The sequence below is a fragment of the Pteropus vampyrus genome, unplaced genomic scaffold, assembly GCF_000151845.1.
Source record: "Pteropus vampyrus isolate Shadow unplaced genomic scaffold, Pvam_2.0 Scaffold138, whole genome shotgun sequence".
Lineage (NCBI taxonomy): Eukaryota > Metazoa > Chordata > Mammalia > Chiroptera > Pteropodidae > Pteropus > Pteropus vampyrus.
The window spans coordinates 736,208-743,179 of NW_011888919.1; the positions used below are offsets into that span (position 1 = coordinate 736,208).

The window sequence follows — 6,972 nt, forward strand, 5'->3', positions numbered from 1 at the left end:
CCTCTCTCCCTCCATCTTTCCTCCCATTTGTCACACACCCGTTTCGTGCCCCATCTCTTATAGTTTCCCATTCTCTGAGTCCCACCCCTCGTTCCTTCTGTTAGACCCATTATCTGATTCCCTTCCTGAAACCATGACCTTGAGCCTTCCCAACCAACGTATATCTTTCTGCCTCTTTCCTTTCTTCATTTTTTTTTTGGTAGCAGCTTTATTTTTTTTTTTAAGATCTTTATTAAAATATAGCTAACGTACAGTACTGCATTTTTCGGATATACACCATTGGTATTCGACATTTATATACCTAAAGTAGTGATCACCATGATAAGTCCAGACAGCAACCATCTGACACCGTCCGACGCTATCAAGCATTATTGACTAAACTCCTTACGCCGTACACCACGAACCCATGACTTATTCATTTCATACATGGAAATTTGAACCTCTTGTTCCACTTCATTTTTTCTCCCCTTTAAAAAAATTTTAATTTCAATTTTCATTCAACATTATTTTATATTAGTTTCAGGTGTACGGCTTAGTGGTTAGACATTTGTAGAATTTACGAAGCGATCCCCCTGACTAGTCTGGTACCCACCTGGCACTACCAACCCCAAGCTCGTCTGCTCTGAGTACCAACCCTACTGTGCTCTACCCTGGATTCTTTCTGTCCCCCACCCCGAGCTTTACTCTCCACCCAACTTTCTGCCCTGTCTCCTTTATCCTCTCAGCTCTAGCTGTCTTTCCTGCTACACCCTCTCCCCACTGAAACCCCATATATAAATTACAGTTCATTGCTAAAATTCCTGAGGGTTAAAAATCTCTATTATCCAGACCCTGGCTGATGCTGATATCACCACCATGGAATGAACGTGGAAGGGATGGGGAAAGTAAAATTCTCTCCAACAATTTAAAAGTATTAGTCCATTCTGTTATTACTACGAGTAGTGGTCAATTTTTAAATTTGAGCTTATTAGTTGGATCAGTAATTCTTCCTATGCTGCAGCTGCCTGGGGACCTCTTCCCCAGGGTCATTGCACTACCTGGGGACACACCGAAGAGATGGCCCTTCTCAAGAGATGATAGATGGAGAACATTGACTCTCAGGGTCCCAGGCAGTGAAATCCCAAACATACTTTATGGGAACATAGTCTCCAGATGGAACTTTACGCAGGATTCAAGACTTGGGCAAATTTCAGATATTCTTCCTTTTAGCTACTGAAGTTCTTACAAAAATAGCAACACAGCATGTTGCTTGTATAACATTGTAGCCTGAAGACAGGATATGGTATAGAAAGTATGTACCTCTCATGATGTCCATTGTTCTGAAGTTTGATTGGTGAGGACAAAGAGCATTGTGGGTTCTTCATTTTCTCTGACTTCTTTCATTTTCTGAAAATGCTTCAAAAGATCTTTTCCTAAAAGACACAGGGCCCAAGTGGAAATTAAAGAACTGAAAATTATTAAATTCTGAAAGGTTATTTTATTACTTAGGCAGTTTATGATTTGTTATGAAACCAGCAAACCAAACAATGCTTCAAATATTAGAGTTGATGCTATTGTTCTGTTTAATGTCATTTTATTGTTCAGAAACATTTACTTGATCATAAAGTATTAGGATCATCCTAAATTCAAGATTGCATGAGCATGTTGGGCTCCGGTTTGTAAAGTTTTAAGAGCCACTTCGTCCTCAGGACAGCTGCGTAGAGACAGGACAGTCCCCAGCCCAGGGCTCATGGGCCTGGCTGGGGTTTGGGCTTGGGGACCTGGGATCAATGGTGATTTGGTAAACGCGTGAAGGTCCTGTGCTTCAGCTTCCACCTCTGTCAGAGGCGGGGATTAGCTCTGGTCAGTCAGAGCAGAGTCATGTGAGGATTCGGGTGACATGGGTGCAGAGTCACCTCAGCAAGTGTCCCCCATCCTGACAGGTGTTCAGACAGATTCTCTTGCTGACAATCAGGGGAGTCTCTGAACCAGACAATAACAAAGTGGAACATTTTATTCAGTTTGGCTGACTCTCAAAGTTCTGTCTTCCTTTCCGGATTGGTGTCATACCAAATGCAGCAGAACTGATGATTCTGTAAAGGGCGGCTTCCTGTCTCCGCCTAGATGCCTGGGGCCCTGTTCGGGCGGGAAGCCCAAGGTAACCCTCTGGGATGGATTCCAGGTGTGGGTGTGGGGCGGCCCCAGGCTGGTAGAGGCTCTGCGTGTCTTCAGGATGCTTGTCCCAGATAAAGTCGTCCTTACATCTCTGTACCGTGTGTGGGGGACGAAGGCAAAATGGTCGGGTGGTCCAGGGACTCCAGATCCCTTTAGGACAAAGCACCGCCGCAGCTGGTTGGCCTTAGATGGGCGAGGACTTGACCCGGACTACTGGGCGCATGCGCGAGGTCGAGGACGGGTTGGTGACGTGGGAACTCTTCTCGCCTTCTCCTGGAGGACCTCATTCTGGTCTGGGAGTTGGGGGAGGCGGGAAGAGGATCCGCACCTGCTGCGCGCATTTGCGAGTCGCGGGGAGCACACGGCAGGTGGCGCTCAGGCTTCCAATTCAGGGAAGCCCAAAGGTGGCAGGACCTGGAGAAGACTGTGCGGCACTGAGCGCCTCTGTCCAGGGTACTGAACGTCTCTCGTCCCGCCCACGGCCCACCCTTCATCCTGGCTGGGCGGCCCTGGACTCTCGTGGCCTCTGCGGCGTCTTTTCCTCCTGGCCCCGTGTGATCCGTGCGGTGTGTCCTGGACGCCCAGACTGTCCTCTCCGAACCTGGGTCCCTCTTTTGGAAGTTGGGTCTCTGGTGTCACAGCCCGACGCCTGTGACCGCGGTTCCCTCCCTGTCGAATTGTAGTTGGGAGATTCCAGGAGCTCGCGAGGAAGTTCCCACTGCGGTTTGGGGTGAATAATGACAGTGGAAACGTCCTAAATTAGGTGACATGAAGGAGGATGACCAGGCCGTAGAGGGACGGGGCAGGGACAAGGATTTGATGATGCAGAGGGCGGACATGTTCCGTGTCCTGGGATAAGGTGGGTTTTGAGTAGCATTTAGAGATCATCAGACTGAGGTTTTCGATTTCGAAAATTTTTAATTCAGATTATATGTACAGTTGTAAATGTGTGCTCAGGACATACTTTGACCTCCCAAATGTCAAAGTACTTTTAAGTTGGGAAACATTGAATTTTGCCCCCAATTTGCTTACCTTTATATGCATACTTTTACGCAGTAGAATTTTCAGTGAAGGCATTTCAAAAACATTTTTAAAACTTCTTGCAAAAAATTGGGGGATAGCATTTAACCATAGAAGTGTAAAGTCACCTACTGATTGGATATGCTCTTATTATTTAGAAAAATGTATTTGAACCTTACTATTTCTTATTTATTTTACTTTTTATCGTTGCTATGTAAAAGTTCTTGTTATATTCTGGGTAGAAATATTTTATCAGGCACGTGATTGGCAAATATCTTCTCCCATAGTGCAAGTTGTCTTTTCACTTTCTTGATGATGTTCTTTGTTTTGAATTTTGACGAAATCTAGTTCATCTATTTTTATTTTTTTCTCTTCTGATTTTGGTTTAACAACCCATTGCCTAACTCTGGGTCATGAAGCTTTATTCCTAGTTTTCGCTAAGAATTTTATATTTTTAGCCTTTCATTTAGTTCTGTGATCCATTTTGAGGTAACTTTTTGTATGATTTGAGGAAAAGTTCAACTTTATTCTTCTGCATGTGGATATCCAGTTGTACCAGCACCATTTGTCGAAAACACGATTCTTTTCCCATTGAATCGCCTTGACACCCCTGTTACAAGTCAATTGACCATTCATGCGAGGGTATATTTCTCGAATCTCAATTCTACTCAATCGATATATATGCCAATCATTATACAAGTCCACACTGTCCTCATTTATGGTAGTTTGATAGTGAATTTTGAAATTGGGATGTTTAAGTTCTCTGACTTCTCTTCTTTTTCAAGCGTTTGTTGGTTATTCTAGGTCTCCTACATTTCCTTATAAATCAGGATCAGGTGGCCAATTTCTGCACAACGGATGGGTGGCTTTTGATAGGGGTCCTGTCGAATCCGTAAATCAATTCTGAGTTATTTCCATCTTAATATTAAATCATCTGTTCCATGCACATAGAAAAATAGTTTTACTTCATAAAACATGTCACATGACATTATCTATGTAGACTTTTGTATTGTAAGAATAAAGTAAAATATTCTGAAGTCTCTTTTTCTGTTATGGCCAAGAAGGTATTGATACGTAAATCAATTTGGGACATAAATAGGTCATGATTAACTAGTCCAAGATAGTCACACTGTCTCTGAGTCTTCAATATGCTCTCTATTCCCTTCCAATTCACTCTAAGATTGGGAGGTTCCCATGATGACCTCTTTCCTCCAATGTTAACTGTGGAATCCAGCTGTTAGGTTGCGGTCTAAACACGCAGTTACTTTTTGGTTCCTCTTTCTTGTCAGGGAGCACTACTCCACTCTCCATACTTAACCTACAAGCTTGAGAAGGTTTGGGGTGAAATGTTCAAGGTCATTCTCCGCCCGTGTTCTCCCGCATCACTGTCAACTCCTACCTGTATTTCCTTATGTCCCTCTAGAAGGAAGGAGTTGGGAATCTGTCATTGTACAGATGTGGGCTGAGTTCAAGTGATAGTGATAATAAAGGTTATCTGAACTTGTGCACCATGTGGTCACCTTCAAGACACGTGCCCGAGGATGGGACCCTCAGTCACCCCCGATCCCCACCTGGTGCATCCTCTACCAAATCAGACATCTAACTGTGGTTGCTCCAACCACAAGGGAAGGCAGAATGACCCATGTACTTGGATACTTCTCTATGGTTTTGCTGGATAGAGTCCAATTTTTTTTTTTTAATTAAAAATGTTAAATCTTTCCAGTTTGACAGCATCGTGCTGAGACATGTCTGGAGTCCCAGCATGAAGCATGTCCAGCCCTGCTTCTCATCCCCTGTACTAAAAGCCCCTTCCACTCATATTTTATTGAGTGGTTTCTCTTTGCTGCCGCTGAGCGTTTTCAGCAGGGAAAGGATCTCCTCCAGGTGGCGATCACCTAGTGCCCGGTTGCAGGTAACAGGAAGCGGGACCGAAACCAGGAAGAATTCAGGTGGAGCAAAAGATCAGCGTACTCACCCAGGCAGCAAGCCCAGGACAGGGCCTGTGGCACCGGGGAGTCCCCATCCTGCATACCTGACATTCTCGGAGCATAGCTGACATTCCTCCACGTCCCTGCCTATCCCCAGGAAGGGGCTCCCCTGAGGCCAAGTGGAAATAACACCCCAATACTGTCAGATGAGGATTCAGCCTGTTTAGCCTCCGGGGCAGAGGGAAAGCCAGTGGGAAAGCCAGTGACAAGGGGAAATGCTGGTTTCCTTCCCTTTCACATTCCAGAAGCACAGATACATCAGCACCAGCTGGCAACTGTCGGGACGTCTTACTTGGAGTTTGTCCCAGTAAGTCAGGGATGCCTGACACCAGGGCCTGCTGGCCCTTTCTGGAGGGTCTGGGCCTGGGCCCAATGGAGACCCCTGGCTGAGGACTGGGTGGGTGTCTGAGTCCAGTCCAGATGGTGTCTGTAACCGGCAGAGGGATCACATGCCAGGGTCTCTTGGGAAGCAAGGTGGTTAGCCGTGGCTTTTCTCTTGGCCAGGAGTCCGCGAAGGTCTCGTTTTTTTGAGGTTTGAACTTCCTGTAGGGGCAAAGGGAAAGAACCTGAGGTCTTTCTTAAGGGCTAGCCCAGCTGTGGGGTTGAAGTGGGGGATGGGTCTTGAAGGATGTCAGAGTCAAATAGCTCCTTGATTCCAGGGAGCTGAATAGGGCTATGTGTAAAGGGTTTCTCTGTCTCTACTGTTTCATTTATCCATGGCGGACTTAATGCACTTAAGCTAGTTTGCAGTTTGGCTTCATTTCTCCATTGACGAAGTCTGTGCATTCACTCCCCTTTATACATTACTGTATGGAAATCCGAGCTAGCCCTCATAATGGTCTACAGAGGGATGAGTAGACATGCTTCTGTTGGTCTTGAAAGAGTTAGCATTTCTTTCTGGTGGCAGTATTGCTGAGAATCTACACACATTTTCAGTGTATTCAGGTATTTCGTATTTTACAATAAAGTCTTTTTATATTTGTTATGTCCTTTTAAATGTCCTTCTTTTATTATTATTTTTTTTTTTGCAATTTTATCTTTTTTTTATAGCAAAATTGCCTTAAGGCCAATTAGTTATAGGGCAAAAAAAAAAAAAAATGTTTGCAGCAAAGATGTCGATGACAAAAATACCAGACACGTTTTTTAACACCTCGTGAAGGGACAGAGGTCGGATTCCAAACCAGGGTCGTCCAACCCCAAAGCCTCAAGCTGTTGAGTTAGAGGCTCTCAGCGTCCAGCCATCTCAGGACCAGCCACTGCCCTTCAGCTGTCGCAGCCTCCCAGACACCCCTGCCCTGCCCTGATCTCCCTCCACTTTCCTGCCCCAGAACCTGACTCAGCTATCCTGAGAGATGAGGTTTCTCCTGCCTCAGAAACTCCAGCCTCAGCCCTGCCCCCCAGGGACCACGCTCCTCTCTCTCACCCCGGCTCTGGCTCGATCTTACCTCGTTCCTGGCAGAGACGGCCAGGCTGGGTGCCAAGCCTGCCTTCGGCCTCCCCAGGAAACGCCTGGAACCAAGGACGTGACAGCTGGATTCCTTACTGGATGGCATGATAGGTAGCTGAAGTCACTGGCTCTCAGGAAAGGAGGCAGCGAGGCGGTGGCTGGAATTTTTCCTACATTCCTCTGCTAACTGGCTTCGACTCACTAGGAAAAATTGATATTACGTCGTTACGCGGATTACACACAGTCCAAAAGAAAGTTGCATTACACAATCATCGATAAGATTCTGTGTGAACACCACACTATTTCCTAATTTTGTTTTCTTTCAAATTTAAAAAACAATAGTTATGAACTGGTCCATTACTT

At 45.5% G+C, this 6,972-nt stretch overlaps 1 long non-coding RNA gene across 1 annotated transcript in view; it reads right to left on the minus strand.

The window, feature by feature from the left end:
- Positions 1-6,950, minus strand: part of LOC111744626 — a 12,064-nt gene extending 5,114 nt beyond the window's left edge. The window contains exons 1-2 of the long non-coding RNA XR_002782243.1: positions 6,608-6,950; positions 1,300-1,412 (exon numbers count right to left, since the gene is read on the minus strand). This is a non-coding gene — a long non-coding RNA (uncharacterized LOC111744626). The remainder of the gene's footprint in view (positions 1-1,299; positions 1,413-6,607) is intronic.
- Between the last annotated feature and the right edge of the window lie 22 nt (positions 6,951-6,972).